At 34.7% G+C, this 27,183-nt stretch overlaps 1 protein-coding gene across 1 annotated transcript in view; it reads left to right on the forward strand.

Annotated features, from left to right (window-relative positions):
- The window catches only part of LOC105380439, a 180,508-nt gene that overhangs the window by 65,836 nt on the left and 87,489 nt on the right, over positions 1-27,183 (forward strand). The window contains exon 3 of the mRNA XM_038113850.2: positions 13,109-13,170. The gene's annotated coding sequence lies outside the window, so the exon portion shown is untranslated. The remainder of the gene's footprint in view (positions 1-13,108; positions 13,171-27,183) is intronic.

A 27,183-nucleotide genomic window follows, 5' to 3' on the forward strand; every position in this document is an offset into this window, starting at 1 on the left:
TTATATTCTCATGTCACAAACACAGTTTTGCGACCTTCATGGAATCGTTAAACTAGATTATTTTTATTTCCTACGAAACTAGGAAAAGCTAGGTCTTACGTCAATTGTCTCTCACTTTTGAGCTGTTACATAAACATGATCTAAGTAAGATCCTATTCGATTCTTCGCGCCGGCATAGCTTCTAGTAAATCCTTTGTACATTACCCTTATTAACCAGCCAACCCAGCGCCAGTAATAACTGAGGCAGGAGACCTGGATATTCTAGTACACAGTTCAGCCAAGCGCTCTGTTTGGCTAAGAATAGCTATTCGGATCATTAATAGATTTCAAGCTACGGTATTTCTGTATCTTTATGGCAGTGCATTATTGATCCCATAGAATAAAGCTAACTTGTACTTTGATACCTTCTACGAGTAGGTAACATTAAACAAAATCTGAGATTGCATACCATCAAGTCACATTTTAAAAATGAACATATACTGTTATGGAGTAAAGATCACGGTCTGAAGGTTAACCCGACCAAAACGCAGGTCATAGTTTTAGGCAGCCCCAGATTTACGTCACTCGTCGACCTAAATACCCTGCCTCCAATAGTATTTAACGGAGTCCACATACATTGGAGTAAATGTGTGAAGAATCTGGGGGTTTACATGGACAGCGCTATGACCTGGAAGAATCAGCTCGACGAGGTGAGCCGGAAGGTGTTCGCTTCTGCAGGCTCACTCCGGAGATTGCGGAATTTCCTACCCACGGCCACCAAAATTGTTCTTTCTCAATCCTTACTTCTTCCTATTCTAGATTATGCCGACTCTTGTTACACCGATCTTACCGAAGAGCAACTTAACAAACTTGAGCGCCTCCAAAATGTTTGCATACGGTTCATATTTGGCTTACGCAAATATGACCATGTTTCCGAGTTTCGCACCAAGCTCAAGTGGCTCCCCATTCGCCTCCGCCGGAATACCCACATTCTTTCTCTCTTGTATTCAATACTGTTTAACCCATCATACCCGGCTTATCTTAAAGAGCGCTTTCAGTTCCGGTACGAATCACACAACCGCACACTGCGCTCTGCCCACAACTTACGCTTAAATATTCCTCCCCATTCCACAAAATTTTATAGTAACTCTTTTACTATACAGGCGATCACTTTATGGAATGATCTCCCATTAGACATCCGTAAAGCACAATCACTGGCCTCATTTAAAAGAATGCTGAAGGAACACTATCTTAGAATTTAACTGCACATGTTGTCTTGTTTTCGGAGCTCTTATTACCTATATTATTTCAGACTTACATATAGATATCCTATTAAATCTGATTATTATATTTATGTAGGTCTATGTAGTCTATTATAAAATATATATTATTATTTTAGGTATATAAGTATAAATACATGTAAGTTTAAAGACTTAGTTTGTAGGGACTTATATAATAACTAAATAATTATTTTAATTTTTCCTTTATTTTTCTTTAGTACACTTGACCCCTCTTTAATCAAAATATCCTTCCACCCTAAGGTTGTCTTGAAAAAATCGCTTTAAGCGATAAGACCGCCATTTTTGTACATAGTTAATAGTATTTAAGTTATATAAGTTTCTTTTATGTGTGTGTGTACAAATAAAGAATATTCTATCTATCTATCTATATTCTATCTAAAAAGATAGATTATCTATAGGTAATAAATAAAAGTAGGAGTAAAAAATTTTTATATTCATACAATTATGCACTTAGATATAAATTGATCTGAATGGAAATTGTTTGTGGTAAACTGAAACGGAATTGCATATTACCTACAAATACACAATTCCAATCGATAAAGCTTATCTAGGCACTCTGCACAATAGGTCTCTGGGCTGCTACCACAGCAAACATACGCACAGAAAATACACTTGCAAGAACCAATTCGAAGGTTTCATAGTGTATGTAATATAAGCCGTCTCTTTTTCTTAACACAGCATAGACACTGAATACGCTTTCTTATATTATAACTGCATAAACAACTTGTTGTACAAATGTAAGTTTTTTGGAACACGGTAGATACATTAGTTCAAACTCTGTATACCAGTACCACCTAACTTAATCAAAAGTGGAAAGTTTTATTTTTCGAGACGTTTTTTTCTCGGACACTCCATCTTGTTCGAAGGTATATTGTTAATCTAAGCGTTGCGTGGTTTTGATACAATCCACCCACGCCTCACCCGAAACCTCCAAGAAGCCGAAAAGTGTATTCTGCTCTCAAAATAAGTTGATTCTAGTGTACGCTATATTCACTGCAGAAGTAGTCGACTGTTGCTTTGCCGTCCCAATTTACTACGTGCACACTAGTTGAATACGGTGTCTGCTTCTATGTAACAACTAATTATCCTAAGTGGAGTGCCAAAGGACAAAGGACAAAGCGATGATCTTCAATAGCCTTTCAGAATTTAATGGCGCATATACCGTTATACTATCGTGGAGTTTATTGATTCTGCAGAGTATTACTTACCTGTGATGTGTAATTTTATTAAGGTATTGATCTTTAATTACTGATTTCAAAACCGTATTTAGATATGGATTCTTACAAGATGATGCTTTTTTCAGATTTGTGTAAATTGTAGTTATTGCGGACGACCGAATGGCGTAGTGGTTAGTGACCCTGACTACTGAGCCGATGGTCCCGGGTTCGATTCCCGGCTGGGGCAGATATATGTTTAAACACAGATATTTGTTCTCGGGTCTTGGATGTGCCCGTAAAATGGCAATAGGCCCGCCCCCTATTACATTGGGACTAACATAACGCTCTGGCGAAAAGTGGGTGCAGCAATGCACCTCTGCCTACCCTGCAAGGGAGTACATTAGTACAAGGCGTGAGTGTGTATGTGTGTAGTTATTGCATATAGTGGGGTAATTTATAGAATACTAGCTGTTCCCGCGCGCTTCGCTTCGCCTTAAAAAGTTTTCCCGTGGGAATTCCGGGATAAAAAGTATCCTATGATCTTTCCCAGGGTCTAGACCGTATGTATACCAAATTTCATTCAAATCCGTTCAGTAGTTTTGGCGTGAAAGAGTAACAGACAGACCGACAGACAGACAGACAGACAGACACAGTTACTTTCGCATTTATAATATTAGTTAGGATTAGGATAATATTATGCTTTTGACTACAAACAAACAAACTTATTTAACATTAAATAAATCTTTATACTTTCTAACCAGAGTACACCTACCTAGATACACAGACTTTTGCATGTTAAGTATACTGGTTACCAAACCTAATCTATCTATTCAATGTGGCCAAGACATTTCAATTGAACCCATGTTAGTATCCGAAAACTTCCCAGAAAAAGGTAGGTGTTTACTGATGATAGGTAGGTATAAAGGATATATTGGCAAGTAGATCTCCGCCAGTTACCATTACTGTTAAAGTAATGAAGGGTTTGAAGGAAAGAGTTCGTTCACCATTCAATTAGTAGTAGTAGGTATGGTACAAGTGTTAGGTAAAGATTCTAACTCGCAATCGAGAGCCTTGGGTTAAAATACTAGATACCTACTATGAAATAAATATGCTTACTCGTATTTAACAAATCTCAGTGTAATGGTAAATATTATAGGAACATGTCATAGAATCACCTGTAAAATGTATTTTTTTATATTATTAAAAAACAAAAGTCAAATATTCCAAGAGTTATTCAAGTGAAGGCAATATCTGTCACCGTGAGACTGGCAGGCCTTTACCTAAACAATAAGAAATGAGCCCCCCCCCCCTCTACACCTCCTGCGCATAAATCAGACTCGATGGATGACAGCAATATGCCCCTTGCTTCGTTTCCGTGTTTTGTTTATGAATTCTTGCCCCCGAATTCATAGACCGAACTGTCAGTTTACAAGAGGCTTGCAAGCGTCATCGTGGTACTCAAAGATAATCTCTTTGGGTTAGACAACAAAGTTAATCAAAATTAAATCTATGACCTCTTGCTCTGACATTATACTGTCAGAGCAAGAGAAAAACTATTTAATTGTATTTAAATTTGCTGTGCAAGACGCCCTAAAAGTTGAAATTCAAGTATTACGTGACCTTGCAAGTTTCTCATAAGTGATAGTTTGTTCTACAATCTCTGAGGTTGGTTTTTTGTAAACATACAACAGATTTATATTTATCTTAATAATAAATAAATAAATCCTACATTTTGAACATTTAATGCTAACTCTAACAAATTAAGAACTAAAACCGACGAAATGACAAAAATAAAACCATTCCATTGCTGTAAAAAATTAACTTTAATGACTTGACTGTTTAGGACTAAAAGAAAACTGAAAATTACTTTCTAAGGCCTGGGTCTCCTATTTACGCCGCAGGTCGGGTCCAGCGTCACGCCGTAGGCCGCGTCAAGATGCTCACTATAGAAATGTACTGATGCGGTCTCCCTCACACGCCGACGTTGGCGCGTAGATGTAGTGAGCATCGTGACGCGGCCTACGGCGTGACGCTGGACGCAACCTACGACGAGAAATAGGAGACCCCGGCCTAAAATGTGAAACAAAATGCGGCACAGAAAATGTATGTGCAGTCTTTCGGCAAGCAGTTTTAATTCCATAATAATGGGTTCCATAAATAATGTCTATTCATTCACAGCAGGAAAGTAAGTGGGACTATTGTGAACTTCACGCAAAAACTGTTTTGTGTTTAATGGAACAATCCTTTTTGTGAGCTACGTCCATTTCAATTACGCCGACGCTATTCTTGAAGTTACTCATTTATCACGAAATTAATACTCTTTAAGATTTATAAAAAATCTGTACCTAATAGAAACATAATAATTACGAACACTTTTTACTCTCACTGATCAAGACTATTTTGTAGCATGTAGACTACGAGATTTTGTAGCACTGAGGCTACGAAATTTCGTAGCATTAATGCTACGATATTTCGTAGCAAATAATAAAATTATTATGTTGATTTGTTATTATTATTATTTATTAACCAAACATATTTTTACAATAAAGACTTAAATACTAACAGTGTGACAAAAACCAGTTCAGGCTTTACCGCACACTGGCACTCACACGATATTTCTCATTAATAAAAACTATCTTAGGGTACTTACAGACAGATAAAGTGATTTCGTAGAAATAACTATTGGGTTCAATTGGAAAAATATTTTCGTAGAAATAACTATTGGGTTCAATTGGAATTCAGGCTTGTTACTTATTAATATAAGCCTTAAATAAATCTACCAAGTATAGTAGTTAAGCTCAATCTATTAGTGAACACAGAGAAAAGGATTGCATTTTAAAGATCCACTCTTGTCAATCACCAAAACTGTTGTTTGATTTCTAGTTAATCATAGACGCCAAGATTAAATAAATTTGAATATCATTTAATTTAAATACATTTTGGTACAGGGACTATACACATTACATAATTCTTCGGCCACTAAGCAATATTCATCGTAAAATTTGATGGAAATTAATTACCCAACTTTCAGCCTATTTCTGAACTTAACCTTATGATCTACGTTTTAAAGTATAATTTACCTAGAAATGCCATTTCTTGTACAGCCAGTGCGTGTCATGAAGGTTCAGGATGTTAATATTTTTCATTCATATTCATAATACCATTCTAGATTAATGCTGGTGCGCGAGCCACGACTCTATCTCATTGTATTAAACGTGCCAATTGCACGAAAACTCTCATTTTTTATTTTTTCATCAGCATGGTGTAACCCTCCTGATAAAATTTCATTGTGTATAAAAATTCCACCCTGTATAAGCACAATGCAAGTGTAAAGGCATGCCTCCCTGAGTAAATATGTAAAACACGCTTTGAGTAACTGCAAAAGTAATTTCTCATCGCCCGTCCCCTCAGCCAGACATAATTAAACTTTGATATAATTTAGTTTTGCAGCTAATAAAGCTAGGTAAATAAGGTGAATTCCATTTAAAATAATCTACTAGTCCAAGGTTATTTAAACCCTCCATGTTGACCAAATATTGCTTTACTTTTGATAACTAATAAACCGATTTTTATAGAAAAAATAATAATATAACCTAAGAATATGACATGCTTCTATCGTATGTGATAATACCACAATAGGTATATTGTTTTAGTTAAAGAAAAAATAAACATTAACCACGTTTAGATACTTACACCTACGTTAAAAGATGTTTATAGTGTGCATAAAATATTTAACTTTGGTACACCACAAATAAGCATCAGTAACCAACCGTACTACCAGCTATTATTTTTTATGTTACATTTTTTTTAAAATGACCCATGACTCATCAGTCACCTTTCGACAACTCTTTTGCAATATCACACATGATGTAGGTATTGTATATTTAACACAGTTCACCCTCTGCTCCCCACAAAGCCTACACCGGGACCGTAACCTATTATCGTGTCTCCATCGTACATTTATCCCTGTCAAGAAGTTTCTTCTAGTGCTCGGAACTCAGAACTGATTGAATCGTACGATCAGCCGTAAACCATTGATCGTGTAACAAAATATAACTACTTTTACATAACGAAGATATGGATGACAATGAAAATACTTATAGGTACCTAGTAATTACCTATAATTAAATTTCTAGCTACTCCATAATTATTATGGAGAAAATATTTTATAATTACCCATAAACAATAAACATAATTACATATAAAACCAAATGAAAAATGTACACTTTAATAAATAAATATATTATATTATTATTATATTTATTTATTATTATATATATAATTTAAAAAAATCTAAACTAATAACACTTTCAAAAGTTGGAGTACAATTCGCCATAAGCTGGACTGCGGATGTTTTCAACAAAACTAAATTTCCCAGTTGGAAAAAGTCCTATATTTTGAAGAAATACTATTCTAAATAAGTGGTGAGACTGAAAACTGAAGACCACTCCTTTGTCAACTCAAAGTACCCTTTATACCATCGTTCCATTCTTTTTAAGAACTCTTTTATTTATTTAATACTGTAGTGAATACAAAGCTTTCATTCCATATTTTATGAGAAGCATATTTTCAAGTATAAAATAACTTGGAAAAGTCAATTTAAATATTTAGCTTTTACATTCTGGAGTACTTATATGGAACGAGTTCTTTTATCTCCATACAGCTCAGAAAGTTTTATAAAAAACTTTTAAAGATATTTAGGTATTAAATTTCTGAGCTCTGCTAAATCAGTTGTGAAAACATTGCGTTTTGTCATCGTTTAAGTTAAAGTATATCGGTACATTGTATCGATACATCATCATACCTATCGATCAGTATCGTTCTTGAAAAACTAGTAAAGTTAGTCGGATTTGCGAGTGATATGTTTTAGGTAAAATTGACTTATCACGAAGTTAAATTAATTATAACAGACATGTTTTTATTCATTTAAAAAAATATTTAGGTACTGCTATAAATGAATTAAGACTCTCGCACAATATTGGATTTTCAGCTTCAAAATATTTGACGAAAATAATTTTGGTATATCTTTGTCATAAAAACATCTATAAAGCTTAGGTAGTTTTGTAATAGATTTTAACCCTCTTATTCATAGAAAAGAAAGATTGCGAGCAACAAAAACTGTTGTGATTTGTTGTGATTAATATTCTTCTAACAATAGTTAGCGTGGTCAGGCTCTATTACAGTAGATTTCCTTAATGTCAATGTATGTGTTCGTAACACAGACGTTTAGCAGAAGACATGTTGTTTTTCCTCCTAACGAGACGTTAACTGACCCCAGAGTCCTGATAGAAAATCGACATAGACTTTTAATCACGCCATTTCTACCCTTCTTTCCCAGGAGTTACTGATCAATTTTGAGTAAGTTTGTGGGCAAAAACCGTTCTAACTGCTATTCTCTGAGGCATAGTGGTGGGATTAGAACGTAGGTTGTGAATATTGACATTAAGCAATTTACGGTCAGAGTTGACTGGGAGCAAGTTACTGCTTGTCGTCAGGGAATTAAATGGTGGCAATTATTTATTTTTCCAGAAATTGATCTTGAAGTGCCTGGAGACCACTGGAAGTTTTATTTGGAATCGTTCAAAGAATCGTTACTTACATATTTTAATTATAATTTTCATGGTAGTTTTTGATTCACAGCTCACTTATAACATGCTGTTAGAATATGACATGATTCTATAATCAATCTCTTATATAACATAAAAACGTCACTATAGCGCGATTCGCCATAAATACGGCGTTGTGATTAGTGGAACATTAAACGAGTTTATCGACGTCAATGAAGAACCCGTGTAGCGGCAACATATGAGTTTTCTATTTATGACAGTTATAACAGTACAGTCAACAAAATAAATGAGTACCTACTCAGAGTGCAAACAGAGTGCTCATTCGCCTCGGTCATTACGTCAGTAAGATTTAATTAAGTACAAATAATTTTATAAAATGGTAAGCGCTGAAGGAAAAAGAAAAACGTTCCGATACAGTGAAAACAAATAACATGATCAGTAATGCGTGAGAGCTATACAATACAATAAAATATAACTTTATTGGTCACCGCAAATATAAAACATACAGACAATACTTATAAACTACCTCTCAAACCTCTTTTGCTGTCTGTACATCATTCCTTTGTAACACATAGACAAACAATTTCACAGTTGTAGTAATAAAAGATGATGAGCAATGAGTTTAATTGTGCTACTATTAAATTCTTGGCTGCAGGTTATGGTCCAGACAAACGACAACGACTATATATGAGTATGGCGACATGACCCAGAATATTGATGAAACAATACTATAGATAGATAGATAGATAGATAGAATATTCTCTATACTGACGTAGAGTCCTTGGGTAAAGAGACTAGTGTAGGTTTTTCTTAATCGATCAAGAAGTGAAAATCGACTCGAAATTTTATAGCGTATAGGGCTTTATGCAGCAGTTTAGTTGTAACACTTGTAACCTCGAGCAGTGAAACTTAAGGCAAAATTGTATAGCGTGGAGCTAGTGCAGGTAGGGTTGACTATATTCTCTTCAACCAAGACTGTATTCTTAGAAACTTATTATTAAAAGCATTAAGGCATTTTTATAACTATCGCTTAATTATTAAATTAATTAAGACTGACTATGCACAGTCTGAGGTCTTCGGGCAGCTTGAAAACATCTGACAGTCGGGTTGCCCATCACTTACCCGACAACTGTTTCAGCCCAAGCTTGCTTGTGTTGAGGTCCACCAACCCGCACTAGGCCTAGAACCTTCCTTCATTGGAAGTAGACCCGTGCCCCAGCAGTAGGTACTTGATGTTCTTGATCGTGATGATGATGTACAGTACATTTTGGGTAGATACATACATATGTATTTTTGTCACAATTACCTACAGGTCACAGTAATCGAAATATGCAAATGACTTAATTTACGTAACAAGCCGCAAATACTTATGAATTTTAATGAATATAATGCCAAGTGCCATTTCTCTGCTGTAACTCTGGACTTTTAAGTTATTCAATTTAAAACAATCGCGAGGAACCTTCGGCGCCGTTTCCTTGAATGAAAAACATGTTTAAGTGAGTCGATTTTCAATTAGTGAAAATAGATACCTATTTATGGTTTGTACACAATACACAACAGGGCCTAAAATCATATACATACTAATTCTAACCATCTGTACCTATAATTTGTAAAATATAGTTTTTTCTATATCTGTGTTTGATAACAATAATAAAAAAAACCAAAGTCTAGCTCTAATGTTCAAATTTTCAGAGACGAGCATTAGAGGGTTTGTTATTAGGGTTGGTCACATTAGCCGTAAATCGACGATTTTATACATCAGCAAAATTAAATTAGTCACATCAGTGATTTTCGAGACGTTTCAAAAAGTAATTTTGTTAATTTAGGACCTCCAAGGCTACAGGGACCTCAATAATTGTCTTCCTTTTATCGACACCACAACGTTATATTTTTCACATCTGCTGAAATTAATCTTTTATTTTCGCCGTCTCAGGGTTTTATTAAAAAGCTCAGCCATTTCCAAAAATTGCACGATGCTTCAAATCAAAAGCCTTATTTTTATCCCTGTCTGAAAAGGATGGATTTATAGGTTTAGGATAATTTATAGCATATTTATAAATCTATTTTAATATCTACTTTTGGTAAGTATACTTATAATCAATGATTCGGAAAAAAAAAACTGCACAAGGGTGTGAAATATTTTGTACTGCACTAAAATATAATCAACCTATGAATATTTTAGTAGATAATTAATAAGTAAGTCAAACAACATAATCACCAACCTCTGCATGTGTAATTAATACCAAAACCCGTTATTGGGCCATCTAATACCAAAGCCTTGTCAGCTACAGACTCGAAGGAATCATTCGAGACATGAGGAATTGTACTCAACCTCCGACTAATACGTTTCCTCTATCATCTGCAGTTATACTCCGTTGGTCAGGAATCAATAGCGTCTCGTGGCCCTCATGGGTAGCAAGAATACAATGCTGTTATTGATGGTAATATTATTATGATGACCAGAATCAAACATAAAAAAAGTACCTGCTAAGGTATTTTTGTACTATCCCATAGAAATTGTCTCTGTATTTCTGTTGCTGATGACGGTACTAATTTTTGCAAAATTTTGAAACCGTGTCCGCGTTTTTTTGTAATGAAATGAGTTGGTTGGAATATACCTACATATGTATATGCATAAACATTCAAAATATAGTGTTAACTATACCCTTAAATATTGTCAAGACATTTAACTATAAGATTTCTCAGAAATCATACCAGTGCATAATTAAATTATAAATTAAATTTCTCAAAATAGCGGGTACAATAATAAACAGCTCGTAACACCGTAACTAATTAATGAAATTACAAGACTAAAATCGCGCAATCACATCTTCGAGCAAATTCTTAGGCAGAAATCCCCCGATAAAAATGCCGGTATTTCTCTGAGGAATAATCTTAAAAGATCTCTTGTAATTTTGCGTCGAACAGATTTACAATTAGTGCTTCGCAATTTGCTAAGGGACACCCTGAAGTGTTTACTTTGATATACTTTGTTAGCAGTTATAGTTTTGGTATTTAGCAGTACACATAAATAACCTAAATCTATAATTATTTACATGCATAGAATTTTAAAGTCTAGGAATCGCGGTTTTGGTCCGAGGTATGTTGATCACAGTGGGGGAAAAGAGGTGTTATCGGTCTGCGTGGTAGGTTATAAGCAGGTCATATGACACTCTAAAAATGTTTTTGATAGTTAAGACGTTGATTTTGCCTCTATTAGTTTCAAACATAATATCTTAACTGTCGTGGCATATTGGGCATATCTAATAAAAATGTTTTACAGTAAATGTTTAACAACTTTATGCTATGTTTATAAACCTCAATTTACTAATATATCTTCATCATCTTCTTTATATCAATAGTTGGTAATTCAAAGCTCTAAGGACTTGTTTGTGAGTAAATAATTTTGCTTCAAAGAAGTTCAACAGGAGCAAGATCGTGTTCGAATACTTTATCTATCCTCATTTTTAATACTTGTCTATTACCAAAGAGTACTATAATTTCATGCTTTTAGTACTTATAGTACATGCACAAACAACTGGAATTAAATAAGTCATTATTAAATTGTATTAATTTAGGGAGGTTTTTTTAAAAACAGCTATTTTAATATCAATCTCTTTCAGGGACCCTAACATATCACAGTTCTATCTTTAAGACGAGTATAGCGTAGCATGTGTGTAGATACAGTGACTTTAGCTAGCAACTCCAAACATTAGCTCATATAATTATTAAACACAACTATTCCAGCTGACCAGGTCGTATTCAACGTTGCCAAAATCATCTCAATCTATTAGGTGATTAAGTAGAACCTTGAATAAGTAGGTCATACGTATTTTAATATTCGGCTCAGCATATTATCGTTATATCTGAATGAGCACTCTAAAGCATCATCGTTGAGGGGACACCGCTCCGGAAATATCTGCTAAAATTTGAACTACAATTTTGTAAATTATGTTGAACCAAAAATTATCCGGAAAAGGAAACTTTAAATAGGTTTTAGAAAGGCCGTGGGTCGAAAGTTGACTTCGTAATAGTAGATAAATGCTTAGTGGCCGAAGGAAAGCGAGACGAATAACTTATGGAATAAATATTAAGTAATACTTTTCATTACTTCTATACAATATTCCATAAGCCATTCGCCCATACAAGGTTACCTGTAAAAGATCGCTTGTAGCTTTAAGGTGGCCTAAGTTAATACATTACGAATCTAATAAAGGGCAAGCTCATTTTCGTTTACTACTTTACTATAATTATTAAATAAAGATACCTTCCAATATGTAAAAACAGTGATTCTACGATATGAGTTAAGTTCATAGCTCATTAAAGCCACCCAACTTCAACTCCGCACTGCCTCGCCACGTGCGGTTAGTATTCTTTATATGAAATTGTATAGGTATGCGCTCACAACATCAACTATTAATTATCTTAAGTCACATATGTTTTATAAGCGCTGTTAGTTTCCTGAATAAACATAAAATAAAATAAAAACTACGTAGCATCACCGCATCGCCTCAGCCGCATGCCTTTGTGCCCCTCCGCGGTGAAAACATATTGCTCGCACGCTTGCTTTGCGTTGAAAGCGCGATGCCCGCGAGTGGTTCACGTATCACGTGAGGACGGTACGTCAATTGTTAACAGATTGCACGAAAATTCTTGGACTGACCTGCCTCCAGGCGTAGATCAAGCGGCGTCCAGCAGTTGCCAGCGCGGGGTCCACTGGTTGACCACCTGTCGACAACGAGTGGACGACGTGTGGCGAGGCGATGCGGAGTAGATGCGGGTGGCTCTAATGAGCTATGAACTTTTTATCGGATAAATTACCGTCATACAGTAGGTACTTAGGTACTTAAGATTTAGGAGCAACTCAAGAAAAAACACTTTATCTAACGTGTATGATTTATTATGTACTTAGGGCAAAGATTTAGAAAATCTCTTTATTACACGTTATGATATGACTACAAAAAAGCTCGATACGAAACGATGCCGCTTTTCTAACATCCACCTTATACCGAAGGCTTTAGGGTTTAAGTAGCAGTGTAGGGCCGAATGAGAATTTATAACCAAAACTCAATGTCCTATTTATATTTCCTTTCTTTTGTTACAGACGCTGTTTCGACAATACGTTCAAAGGAAACCAGGTTTCTGGTGATGCTCTTTGGACAAAATGTAAGTACTTAAATACTTACTGAGTGGTTTTGTTTGAGTAATTGTTTATTTAGTCACCCTTCCTTCCCTTGTGGTTCCTGTGCAGAGGTCAGACGTTGTTGTTGTAACAAGACTTATAATAAATTACTGATAATATACCTGCTTCCAACTTATGTATATTTATATTTTTATTTTAAGTAGTGATATATGTGAATCCCGAATTTCCCCACACTTAGTCCCTAAGAACACGGGTCATTTATTTGTTATCTTTATAAAGTTTTTAATCCTCTTGATGATTTTACACCAACATGTTAATTACTGTATAGTTTTGATGATGATAGTAATTTTAGTCTGAAGAATTAAGTATACTTTAATAGACAAGCTCCTTGATTTAATAACACGGAAAAGTGTAAAAGTATAATGTTTTCAGTCTTAAATTTAATTACTTATTCATTGATGGTGTTATTACAATTTACGTGCTTACGGAATCGGAGAATTAATTCTTTAAAAGTTCCCATATGAGTTTGCAGCGTGAGACATAATATTATTACGTGCGGAAACTCGGAAAACTCAAGTTTTAACAAGATCGCTCCAAGAAATACGGAACAATAAAACTTGACACTTGTCAGCGAAACATTTAATTGTAAATTTTATTAAAATTATGATAAAATTTCATGTTCATCATCACGACCCATTACGTCCCCACTGCTGGGGCACGGGTCTCCTTCCAATGAAGGAAGGGTTTAGGCCTAGTCCACCACGCTGGCCAAGTGCGGGTTGGTGGACCCCAACACAAGCAAGCTTGTGCTGAGAGAGTTGTCGGGTAAGTGGCAACCCGACTGTCAGATGTTTTCAAGCCGCCCGAAGGCCTCTGACTAGGCTTAACGACTACTGCCGAAGCAGCAACCGGGACCCACGGCTTAACGTGCCGTCCGAAGCACGGAGGCATTAATTTGAAAATACTGCAACTTTCAAGAATAGAGTAGAATATATTTTATTGGACATAAAATTATACAATTCTTTGCCCATTGACCTAATATGTATAATATTACTCAACCACCATTTCACAAAGGCCCCGTCAAGAATTTTCAAGAAAAATTTCTTTAAAAATTGCTTCTAAAAATACCTATTAATAATACCTTTATGTGTCAGGATATATCATCATCGGCTGTAACCAATCAGCTGCCGCTACACGGGTGAGTTATCGGCATAGATAAACGTCACAAGTACTGCGCTGTGATTGGTGGGACGAGTAACGGATTAAACGAGTTTATCGACATCGATAACGAGCCCGTGTAACAGCCGCAGCTATAGATAGTGACGTATCTATAGCTGCGGCTGTTACACATAACATAATAATAAATATGTATCTATACATGACTAATAATTTACACATACATTATTAAACGTTATATTCACAGTTAAAGTTTAAACAAACACATTGAACATTACTTATTATATAAACTATCTATGTTTTAATTTAGTATACAGGATGTTGCAAAAAGGGTATACTAAGCCGAAAGCTACATATGCAGCATGGTATATCTAAGCCCGAAAATGAAATCAGAATTTAAAAATTCGCGAAAAAATATATCATTTTCCATAGAAACAATGTTGGTCACGTGACTTTTTTATGAAGTTTAGTTTTTTAAGTTTATTATAGGTACTTATAGATAGATAGATAGATAGAATATTCTTTATTTGTACACATAAAAGAAACTTACAAAAACTTAAATACTAACAAATATGTACAAAAATGGCGGTCTTATCGCTTAAAGCGATTTTTTCAAGACAACCTTAGGGTGGAAGGATATTTTGTTTAAAGAGGGGTCTAGTGTACTAAAGAAATGTAAAGGAAAAATTAAAATAATGATTTAGTTATTATATTATAAGTCTCTACAACCTAAATCTATAAACTTACATGTAATTATACTTATATACCTAAAATAAGGATATATATTTTATAATAGACTACATAGACCTACATAAATATAATAATCAGATTTAATAGGATATATATACGTAAGTCTGAAATAATATAATAAGAGCTCCAAAAACAAGACAACATATGCAGTTAAATACTAAGATAGTGTACCTTCAACATTATTTTAAATGAAGCCAATGATGGTGCTTTACGGATGTCTGATGGGAGATCATTCCATAAAGTGATTTATAGTTTTTATATTGTGTTGTTTTATTTATTTATATAGTCTATAGTATGTACTGTTTAAGTAGTATACCTTGCACCTGTACTCCCATTAATTATGTTAAAATTGTCTCTTCCATCCAAAGGTTGTCTGGTATAGATTGCTTTAAACAATAAGACCGCCTTTTTTTGTACTATTTTATATATGGGTTGTGTTTTTGTAATGTTTTCTTTAATGGTGCAGAATAAAGAGTACTGTATTCTATTCTTTTTACTATAAAGAATGACTTTTTTTCGCGAAATTGGAAATTCTGATTTTATTTTTGGGCTTAGATATACCATGCTGCACATGTAGGTTTCGGCTTAGCATACCCTTTTTGCAACACCCTGTATAGTATGAATGGATTCGTATTAATAACAGATATCGCTGGCGTGGGCCAGCAATTAGTCGGACCGTAACTAGTAATCGGCTTTAGCTTTAGGATTAATTCAGTTAACCTTCATAATATGGACACAAAAGGGATATGCCAATTCACTATGTGAATTGCGATTGGAGGCCATTATCGATTGAAACTTCAATTCGCATATTCTAAAATGTGGAGTGATGTATTAAATGGACTAGTAAGATATATATTTTTTTTAATTCAGACAGTTAGATGTACTTTTAAACAATGAAAATAATCATGAAAATAGAGAGTAGAAACTATCTAAATCAAAAGTATCTAAAAAAACACACACTAATCTATTTAACAAATTAAGATGAACTGTATAGAAAATATTGACACTTTTAGAATTGAACATGTATATTTATCTTACCTAGTTACCAAGTAAACTAGGTTAAGTAAGTATACGGCGAATTTCGCAAATTCTCAATTTCTGCAAAGTGCCTGACGTCACAAGGTAACTGGAAGGCCCGAGTAAAGTTACGGAGTATTGGGAAAATGAAGAATGACAATAACAAATGGCTCTAGAACGCATTCTCTTTATCGATTATGCCTCGGTAATTGTTATATTATACTACCTAGCTGCCCCGACGCGAGCGTCTAAATAAGTATCATTTGTGCATCCCTCTAAATACGATTTTATAAAATATAGGTATGTCATTTAACCATTATACTTACACACTCCCGGGCAATGAAAAAGTTCCACTGAAAAAATACCGACACCATACGACCCCAATTTTTCCAAAGATATATTATTTTACATAAGATAATTTAAAATTGAAACAAAATATTACCGTATATAGTTGGTAATATCCTGATGCTCTTTTAAATGTACTTTAATGTTGCAGAAGACATCAGTAAGCTAGTATTTTCCGTTTAGAAGTAATTTGGTGCTTTTTTTGGCCTTTTCATTGTCCGTGAGTGTATTATACGTTTCTACACTATCATTAGCCTCGACATGTAGGTACTTACTGAGTTGCGTGGGATGAGGTCCTTATGAGATACTCAAAGGCCCGACGACGACGACGCACGGTGTATATTTCCAGTGCTATTGAATCGTAACTATTTCAATAGAACGACTTTAGCGATGGATTTACTCGAGTAAGTATAATGAGATTGTTCGCCTGAGTGCTCGATATTCGTAAGCCAAAAACGCGTAAACACGTAAGTGTTTGACATAAAGCTTTTTATGTATGATACTCGTATGTTTTATAAATTAATAAAAAGTGGTTGTAGAAGAGGTATTTTATTGTATGACTTTGATAAATGATAAATAAATACTGACGGCTCGCAGCTAGGGACATATAAGATGTCTATATACATCTGTAGAGTTATACTCTTAATCAATATAATTTTTCGTACAGCCACTAGGGACAACGACTGCAAAAAAATCCATTTGTAAGTTGCTCTATACTAATTTATTCAAAATGAGTTTTTTTATATATTCTTAAGATCTGTGAAAACGAAATATTCTTGGCTTTAAATATTCTTAGGTATTAGAGAAAACCGCAATGTTGAAGAGTTTCAGGTGTTATCATAATATCGACTTCTCTATTTAGTTACACGCTTACTTTAACAGTTTACTTTTGACCAAGTGTGGTCTACCGCTGGCAATGTGTTAGCCGTTGCGTGTTTGACTTGAAGGCAGGAGTATCCCGCGTGATATTCTCAATTTGGTCGTATTACATGCTTCAAGCTGATTTGCCTATGTCCAATTTCGCGAAGAGCCTTTACTACTTAGTTGGATTGTACAGCTATCGCGGCACGGCACGGGTCCGTTATCGACGTAGATAAATGTCACTTATTATATCTCGACATTAAAAGTCAATAATGGACCCATGTCTCTCAGACAGGTACATAGTAATTCGTTATACACCCGAGTCCGCGTTATTCTATGTGACCCACAATGGTTTCAGTAGTCGTTTTTGGAAAATAGAAATAAATGACTGATGAAAACAAACAGAATGGTGTAATCCATTTCGGGGTTTGTACGTGCTAGTCACGATTGTAAATTGAATTCCAGGAAGAAGGTAGCATCACTGTTTCACGCAGCAGTATTCTTCGATGGACAATCGATTTTGAACGCACAAAATTTTGTCATAGCAATTTCAAACTATAAATGTTGCCAGTGGAAAATTACAAAAACACTCATAGAGTTAAAGTTTAAACAAACAATTCGTAGTTTTGACATCTGAATGGTGTAGTGGTTCACTACCCTAACTGCTGATATTTATATTTAGTTTGTATCTATCTATGTATTTGTGTGGATATATCAACTGTCCGACACCCATAACACAGGTTCTGCCTAGCTTGGGGTCGGATGGCTGTGTGTGAGATGTCCCCACATATTTATATTAGCTCTAAAATTAGAATCTATTCCTTCACAATCGACATAAATTTCAGTACATCTTGTGCACCAATCGATAACTCCCTCGGATGCGTGGTGGTGTCGCATCGCCTTAGCCTCGTGTTACAGACGCGAATAGAGCACCTGTAATATTGAATTCTGACATTGACGGAACAGTGTACTCGATACTGGAGGGTCACACTAGCATGACAAATTCGAACGAACGAGAGTCTGTCGCTGTCATGCTATTGATACGTTTAAAGGCCGATTCACACATAAATCAGTGGAGCCACAGTTCTGACACAGTGCTGGCATAGTTCAGTGTTACTGATATAGTGTTGCGTCAGTGATTCAGTTCACACATCATGTCTGTACTGCAAAGGATGCACAAAAGGCTAGAACTCTTAAACACAATTTAAGAAAAGGAAGCTGAAATACTTAGGCCATATAATGCGCAATGACAAATATGCCCTCCTGCAACTCATACTGCAAGGGAAAATACAGGGCAAAAGAAGACCTGGCCGTAGAAGAACCCACTGGCTACAGAACCTCGCCGAATGGTTCAATATGTCTATAGAGCTATTCTGAGCTGCGACTTCCCGGGCCCAAGTGGCCATAATGATAGCCGACCTACGATAGTAGATGGCATATGAAGAAAAAAAATAAGATCATTTTGTCTGTACTCAATTTCACCTTCAGTGAAAACAAGTTTTTTTTTGTTTTTTAAATTTAATTTCAATCAAATAGCTTGTTCTTATTTTGAATATAACATATAGGTACTTTACATGCGACAAATCATACAAAATGCCATACATTCTCTATGCTTTACATTTTCTATCAAATCATTCACACTTGTCAGTGCCGGCACCGGCAATCATGAAAGGATTTGATGACAACGATATTTTGGCCGGATCACTGAGGCCTACAAAATGAAGGACGAGCAATTGATAGAATTGGTTCGAGAAAATGTAGTTTTGTATGATTTGTCGCATTCAATTTTCTACTTTTTTCGTAAGCTAGAGTGATCCCTGTGCGCCGATCGCTTCCCGTCTCCTCGGTACACCGAAGGTTGTTTCATTTCGATAATGTATTGGATTGTTACCGTTGTATTATTTAAGAGTAAAGTACGGGTAAAATGATGGATCAAACATTGATGTAGGTATTGTAGGTACAGAAAATGTTTATATTCAATTACTATTTTATACCGTTCTAGTACCTGGCAGCAATGCCCACATTGCAAACATAAAGAGTATTATTTGCCGTGTGTAAGAATGAGAAAACATTACTTCTGCATTTATAATGACACTATCTACATGCCTACAATGTATACAATAGTGTAGTGAATACTATGTCAATTTCGGACTAAAAATGGCTAATTCAGAAACCGAAACAGTCACGATTTCACTAGTAAGTTCATAAGCAATGGGGGTGAAATTTCCTGTGATAGCGTTAAGAGCATGAACTAAGGGAAATCGCCGTGGAGTCATCAGTCGAGGACTGACCCTGTCCAGGGTCTCCGCATCCGCAAAAGCTCTTTATCGCGAACTTGTTTTGAGATTGATTTTCAGATACAAATTGTATTGAATTTGACACTAACTACTAAATGTTACTACATTTTGACTTCGCTATAGAGCTCCAGGATCCCGCGAGCACAGGATTCGATACTATTTTCGAATCTATACAAACATATGGAAAAAACAAATGCTGACAGTGACATTTCACGATACGCAACGTAAACGAGGTTTCGAATCCTGTGCTCGCGGCTTTAACTCGGGATGGCTCCAAGCACTCCAACATAAGTCAAAATACCAATTATAAATCTCTAGAGTGCAACCAGATAATTCCTTGTTCTAAGTCTTGAAGTGCATAACTCCGCGTAATTCCCTGAATATAACAAATACCCTCTTCAATTTCTACGAGCTAATATCGCGATTTACGTAAACATAAACACGAGTCTACTTTCATGCCAATTAGCCGTGGATAAGTCTCGTATTCCACGGTAATAATGCTTGTGAAAAGAGGCCGGATGGTACTCGTGTAACAAGCAAGATGGCCTCAAGTATAACAATATTCGTTACGCGTATCGTGTATTTATTGTGTTATTGGTGATTATGATCTGCTTATTGCTGTTATTATTTTGTTGTTACAATTTTTTGTTCGTTTGTTTATTAAGTAAATGCGTATGGAACATCGCAAAATATATATTTTAATGTAATGCTAACCAATATTTAGAACGAAAACTTACGAAAAATGATTGACAGGTACAATTTTCAACAATGGCTCCAATTCTGATAAAATTCGATAAATTTCACTGATAAAATTCAGACTTGTATAAAATCCATCTTGACAACCTATACAGTCAGTGATCATATTCAACTGTAGGGGAGGGATCGTAAAAAACTGAGTTCCGATGCAAATATGAAATTCTGATACCGGGAATATTTTGCAATCATCCTTTGTTTTATGCTGCACGAAATATCTGATGGGCACCTGAAAATATTAAGTTTCATAATATTCATTCATGGAATTTCACAGCGTATCGATGAAGCTCCGATTAATTTTGGAGCTTTTATTTTAAAGCTTCCGAACTCATAATTATGTTGTATTAACTTTATTATACATGAGAGTAATTTAAATATGTGATGGGTAATTTACGTAATACTCATCGTGTAAGAAAGTTGGGGTGCCCCGAGCTATTCGGTTTGTTTTTATACTCCTCACGAATAAGATGGGTGTTAAATGGTGTTGGGGGTTGTGCGGGTAAATAATTATATAAACAAATTTGAAAGATTGTAGTAGTAGGTAATTTAGATCCAAATTCCGTATTTTGCACTTTGCTATGAAATAACGAAACTTGTTTTTACCTTTACTTATTGTAAAGGTAAAAGCAATGCAAAAATGTAAGTGGTCTAATTATTAACTTAAATAACACCAAAAGTTGGTCAAAGCAATAAACTTTTCAAACTTTGATGTTTCAACTTCATAATATTGCGCTTCAAAATGATCTAAGTACTAACTTAACATTTCTGCGTCAACAAATAACAAATTGCAAGCTAAATGAAACTTTATCCCCAAGATTACAAGGTTAAGAAATAGATGAGTACGCCTACACGCAGGCCGCGACTGTGGGAGTTTTTCTCAATAAACTCGTAACTCGTGATTACTCTCCGAGCGAGTGGGGCCAACAGGTCATTTAAACTTACTTTGAATCAAGACGACTGATAGAACTGATAGAGTGGAATAAATCACTCGCTATATAAAGCTTTGAACTGTAACTATATGTGTATACGAGTAGGTAGATAAATCCTATTTATATATAGGTACAGCATCAAGGTTCTTAGGTACTGATTACAATTTGTATTTTAGGAGGCAGCGTTAATTATACCTGTCGTTTGTTTTTACTTTCAATATTAAATAAAATAGTTGTTACCTACAACGTTTAATATTTAAAAAACATGAAAACATTACAAGATAAATTTAAAAAATTGTAATCCTGCTTTCACGTAGGCATTTTCTAGATATTCACCCGGATCCTATTCAAAAGCTTTTTGGACAGAAAGCCCGGGAACGTGACCATTTCAATGAATACGTCTGTAATAGCAATTCAGATTTTGAATCTCTATTCAATATTCGTAACATCAAAGTTATCTAATAATTTTATTTGCAAGTAAATCTGATGATTTACAAAACCAGTTTATTATAATACGACCTAAATTGTCTTTTAAATCAAATTAAATTAACTAAGTGGGTTGAGCTTTTTGTATAACTTATCAATTTGAATGTGTCCACCGGATCTTGTATAGGCCTAATTCAAAGAATATTCGTCAATTTATAATGAAGAAGTAGTAGCTGATATGATAAGGTCTCCTTCAACCTTTGAAGATTATGTAAAATTTAATGAAAAAGCTTATTGAAAACTGTATGTATGTAAGTTCTTACCATGTGTCGGTGACAAACACTAAAGTCTGTTTTCTTGATACAAATTAACAAATTGTGAACAGTTCATCATCAATCGATTGTCCCGCGATTAAGTGACGTATCGTTGACGAACCGTTTACAATCTCTCAATTTAGTATCTGAGATAAAAAAACAGACATTAGCGTTATCCAACAAAAATTTCAAACCAATTTGTTTGGATCACGAATAAAATATGGATCTTTATAGAAAGAAAATCGTACTGTAAGTGGCCAACTTTGTCGATAAATCTCTGGTTCCGTATTATTGCGGCTGTATGTCTTATGCCCCTCGGAATAATAATAATTTAATAATAAATTTTTTTTTTATTAATTAAAAACACAGATTTTAAGCCTAGTTACAGTCACTTAAAACTAAATTTTAATATCTAGGTAATTAAAGTTATTATCTTACTTATACAAGTTATCATTTGTATGTTAACAGGACTTAAAATTTATAATATTAACTTCTCACCCCTGATACCTGAACTAGGTGTTAACCTGTATCTCAGGCACCAGGTTTCTTCCAACAGGTGCATAAACAAAAGCTACCAATTACAAATTTATAAATGATGAAATTAAATTGACAAACAAAAGGACAGCAAGTAATCATCATAGCATAGTAGGTGCAAATTATAAAGTTTAATAAGTATGTTGACGATAAAACACACTAAAAGATTGATGTTTTTCTAAGATTTTGTGTGCCAGCCGTGATGTCGTCTCTCCGAAGAAAGTAATTCATGGGAAATTGAATTTACTACGTATATACTTTATATTGTGTGCAATATACGAAAAAAACGACGCATGTTCATAGTTTCATGATCATGCAAAGCATAATATGCAAACGAAGTAATTTTGACTATTAATTCAATATGAATTGAAAATATCTATGAGGGTTTTACATAAATGATAATAAATTTACAAACAATTAAAATAATATGAGGTTACACATAAATGATTACAAGCCTAGTTATACCTGTCAAAATATTTATTTTAAATATGTACCTACCTACCTACTCATTCTTTCTCAAAATATCTACATTCTAGGAAGTCTCAATGTGAAATATCACCCTACGGACTCTGCTTTTTAACAACAATGTTAATTGGTTTATGGTAGGTAATAATACTAGGTATATACCCATTAACTACCATACTATAATTTATATCACAAGCAATATATATATAACACAAGTTCTTGACCCAACTATTGCGTTTTGACCTATTTTCAGGAGATACTTGACTCCATTCAATTCGAGTAACAGAATTATAAGTGATCCCCAAAGAATTGTAAGGTTTCTTAATTAATTCACTCCTTAATTGTGTGCGCGGGAAAGCGTACAAGCGTCGACCCTTGGGACGATTTTAGGTAATGGTAATAGTATCAATTTTATTAATCACGATTAATAATAAATACCTATAATTTTGGTTTATTTAAATACACCATATTTTCTTTGTAGTGTTCGTCAACTTTAAATACATTAATTTAGAATCAATATAACTTGTAAAAGTTGTATGAAAATACACATATAGTTTCAAAAAAAAACATCAGAACTGAAGCAAGCACAATTTTCTAGTCAGCATAAGAGATGCGTATGCCGCCCCAGCGCAAACACTTAAATTCTATATTCCATAATCTGCACTTTAGCCCCCTGAAAGCTTCGGCCAAACAGTCCGATTCCTAGAACGAGCGCAGCAACACTGATGCTTTTGAAATGGCAACTTCACCGACAGTTTAAGCCGATTACGAAGAATTAATTGAGAAAATACCCGTGTAGCGAGTGACGAGTGGCGCCTAATTGGGGATTCTGTATGGATGCGGCCGTAACGCTACTTACTGTTTTAATTGTAGGGATTGGGGGCCTGCGTGGTCACTCTAGCTTACGAAAAACTAAGTTTCAAACTGCAACTGCGCTTACGACGATTCTCTCTCGACCGATAAGCCGTTTGTTTAAAAAAAAGTTTACTGTTTTGGAGAAAAAGATGGTGTCTGAGTTGGACCCATGGAAGTAATAATACAACAGGAATGCGCACTGCACCAAAAAAACGAGCCGACAGAGATAGTCAGCACGGAGCCCTCCATCTCTTTCTATTTTTGATGACCATAATTTTAGGTAATGCATGAGACATCACTTCTAATCTATCATGTCGCGAATAGGTGTCGATGGTCTCAAAGTCACCTATTATTCGAATAATTCGATTGCAATGTAGGTACGAATGTATTTTGGTGATATGACAATTGAGTAAACAAATGGGGTGAAGGTAAAATTTGTATAGATGTGTTGTTGCAGCGCAAACTGCAATGTAATATTAATATGTTTTTTTCCATATCAATTAGATATTCCCAAGGTTTGAACTAGCAACAACAATCTGTCTTTTTACCACTACACTTAACACTTTTTACTACTAAGATGGTCTTTATAGTTCGACTATAACGATAATAAACACTTGCAATGAATCGGGATTTATCAAATCGGGTTTAAAATGATGAAAATTTGTGGGAATTACTTGGAACCACCTTTGCTATGTTTCAGGAAAGCTGAAATTTGGGAAAATATAATTTTAAGTAAATAAAATTAAGTTGGGTATAGTGTTGACAAGAAAGTGTCAAAACAGGTTAACATTAAACGCAACTATGTACCTAAAACGTGTTTACTCTGTGGGTGTTCCGTTTACATAGTCTAGTAGATGAAAATCATAAGATTTAAAAAAAATTATCTCAACCCTTAGGTTACTTATTTATGCTTCCGCTCAACTCAAATCAACAGCTCATAACTCTATACCAGCCTTATAAGATAACAGCCACAATAATACCTAATGATACTTAGGTTTAAAATAAAACAAAAAGTTGAATCAAACAGGTCCTAATTAATGGAAAGTGATTCAAAAGTACGAATGAATGGTCACCCTAACCATAACGTCTCTCACAACAGTATAAACGTCATCCGTCATCTTGACAACTTCGGTCTTGTCGTAAAGTATTTAGAAAAACTACCAATATATTTTATGAAATTATTATTCATACAAATACCAAATATTTCATTAAAATTACATGTTTATAATGATTTATTATAAATTTGTTTTTGAAAATGATATGATATACAGTAGTCTATGAGTTAATTTAATATTTTTGTTGCATAGCTCTCTTCGTACAAAATCTACTAAAGTTTACACAACTAAATCCTGGCAATTGTTAGAAAGAGAGGTAGGGCTCTGTGGTAACCCTCTCTATCGGCTCGCGGCCTCTTTCACTTCAAATATAAATCTTGAGGTGAATTCGTTAGATCTATTTTTGTTTGCATCATTTTGGTGAGTGCGCATTCCTGTTGTATTATTACTTCCATGGTTGGACCAAACTGTCAAACCCACACAACTCAGATGTCAGCTCACATCTTATTTCAACGGAAGAAATTATATATCTGGCCTCATGCGTTCCCTAAAACAATAACGCTTCGAAAATAAACATTCTGGACTTGTAAACTACAACAACTACAACTACAACTACAACTACAACTATTACTACTACTTGTAGACTAAATAGAGAGACTATTAAAAGTAGTGAGTCCTTATTCTGAGTTTAAAACGTCAACCTCTTTGCTTTGTGTGTGCAATATTTGACAGTACTGTACACTATGTTGTCACGACATCTATCGGCTTACCCAAAAACTCAACTGACAGCTGTCAAGGAAAACAGCTCATTGCATGGTTAATCTCGTTCGTTCGTTTTTGTGTTAAGCCTTAAGCTAGAGGACCCTCCAGCAAAATGGCTGCTACGATCCGTACCTACCTAGAATTAAAACCAACACATAATTGGAGTGGTTACGATAGAAAATAAGAAAAGGAATAAATTGAAGTCATACAATAAGAAGCCTCTCTTGCGTTATCTCTATCTTCTCCAATCTATTGTTGTGTTCAATTAAAAACAACACAGCAACAGACCACTAACTGCCTACCTAATATCTATTAATAGGTAAGCAACAAGAGTTCTTCGTTATTTATATTCGCCGGAATTCAATTCCTTGAATCTGTTTTTGGGGAAATCACGGACCAAAATCCCTCAGTTTTTTTTTTGGGAGTAGGTAGGTAAATCGCAGAAAGAAAAAGTTAAAAGCGTTGTCTTTCCCCAGGGTGGTAATTAAAAAAGTACAATTTTAATCCCCGTAAATGGAGAAACAATGCAAAAATTTAGCTAATGGAAATGCATTTAGAATTCAGACTCAACCGTTGTTCAATAAAAAAAAAGTTTAATGCCCGCCGCTCGGTTGGAGCTGCTAAGCTAGTATTATCTACTTAAGTAAGTACTAACCATAAATTGGAGTTTGATAGTTTTACACCAGAAGCTTTAATGGAACTGCTAACATTAGGGGTGATGCGTGTTTTGAAACTATACAAGGCCAGAACGCAGAGGTTGGGACTGCTCGCGTATATTTTCAAATTAAAATGGTGCCATGATTTACTTGAAAGTATACAAGGCCACAAGTAGTGCAGGTCGCCGGCCCACTATGGACCCGTATTACCAAAGACAGGCAAAAGTGGATGGAAATGGAGGAGGCTTTTACCCAAAAATGGGTTCCCAATGTATAATGAAATTTTTATGATAATTAATATTTTTAAATAATTTAATGCATGAATGTTATGTTTACTAATGTATAAATTTAGTTAATTGATTTATAGATTTTAGTTTTTTGATTTATTATAATGCATGTATATTTGTAAAATTTTTGGGAAATAAAAAGCTTTATTATTATTATTATTATACAAGGCCATTACGCACTAATCACGTATATTTTCAAGTCAGTTGGGCCAAAATTATGGCTTGAAAATATACTGTACCACTGCGTACTAATCGTGTATATTTTCAAGTGCTAAGCGGCAATGCGAGCACTTGAAACTATACGTGATTAGTTACCAGGTAGCCCTTTTCAATTGTTCCTCTCTCTTTCTTTCATGCGAAATAGCAATAAGTCTATTGCTTTCTAAACATTGTACCATCATTCCGCACTTGGCATTGTCTTCATAACGTGATTTTTTAAAAGTATATTGATTTAAATTAAACTGTAGAACTGTTGTAAATAGTAAAAATTATCTCAGAAGAGGGTGTAGAACAATTCATACAAGACAATTACGGTGAATTGAAAACTTGATGAA

Source organism: Plutella xylostella, chromosome 18 (assembly GCF_932276165.1).
Source record: "Plutella xylostella chromosome 18, ilPluXylo3.1, whole genome shotgun sequence".
In the NCBI taxonomy this organism is placed as follows: Eukaryota; Metazoa; Arthropoda; class Insecta; order Lepidoptera; family Plutellidae; genus Plutella; species Plutella xylostella.